We start from the raw sequence: 1,016 nt of genomic DNA on the forward strand, positions 1-1,016 counted from the left end.
TCCATATGTGGATGATTATGAGAATAATATGTATATGAGAGAATGCTAGCTAGCTATACGTGCTTTTCCACCATACTGAGGTAAAATTCCATTATGGTGCGACGTGAGCGTTAGACGCAATCGTCGTAGCCCTATATAAAAATAATAATTTATATAGGGGATATGCACGTATATTTATACACCGTCTTTTCCACCATAATGAGGTAAAATGCCATTATGGTGCGACGTGAGCGTTAGACGCAAGCGTCGTAGCCTTGTCTGAATTTTCTATTTGTTTTTGTTGTTTCAAGAAAATTCATACAAGGGATATGACGAGTGTAATACATACATATTTTATTTTAGCCTGAGAGGCTGTATTCTATTGAGCGTTAGAGACTGGCCGGAGCTAGTCATGAAATTTCCAGTTTTCGTGTTGAGTGTTTTGAGCTGTCGCATGCAACATATTCTTTCTATGGAAAAGTAAAATTAGGAAAACATAAAGAATTATTTTATTTATTTTATTTTTGTCCACTCACTCTAACGTGTTCAAATGTTTCCCCTGGGCCCTTCGTTTTAAAATACCCAGTCTGCAGAGTTCGGGTTGGACCTAGTAGGAGACGAGGCATAGTCACCCGCATTTCAACCACTTTTCATCAGTAGGTTATCTGTTTAACCTACCTGTGGTTTCTTTTTCCGCTAGTGTTTAGTAGCTTTGAATACTTGGGTTTAATGTATATTTTTTTCGGTTGTGGGTGAAGACTTGTTGACGTCTTAGAATATTTGTTGGAGGATTTATGTTATCTTTTGGATAATTATATTTAATGTATGGATAATGTTGTGTTGTTGGTGGTAGTTGTATTTGGGGAGCACGTAGGCTCCAGGAGTTAAGGTTGGATTAAATTTTTTGGAAGTGTTTGCAGGTTTTCTTTAGGAAGGGTTATCCATTTTCAAGGGAGGTTATGCCGATTTTTCGGTAATATCTTTCTTGGAGGTGGTCCCTGCACGTTTTACTCCGGGTTTCAGGGTGAAATTCGGGG

The sequence above is a fragment of the Fragaria vesca genome, unplaced genomic scaffold, assembly GCF_000184155.1.
Source record: "Fragaria vesca subsp. vesca unplaced genomic scaffold, FraVesHawaii_1.0 scf0512996, whole genome shotgun sequence".
NCBI classification, from domain to species: domain Eukaryota; kingdom Viridiplantae; phylum Streptophyta; class Magnoliopsida; order Rosales; family Rosaceae; genus Fragaria; species Fragaria vesca.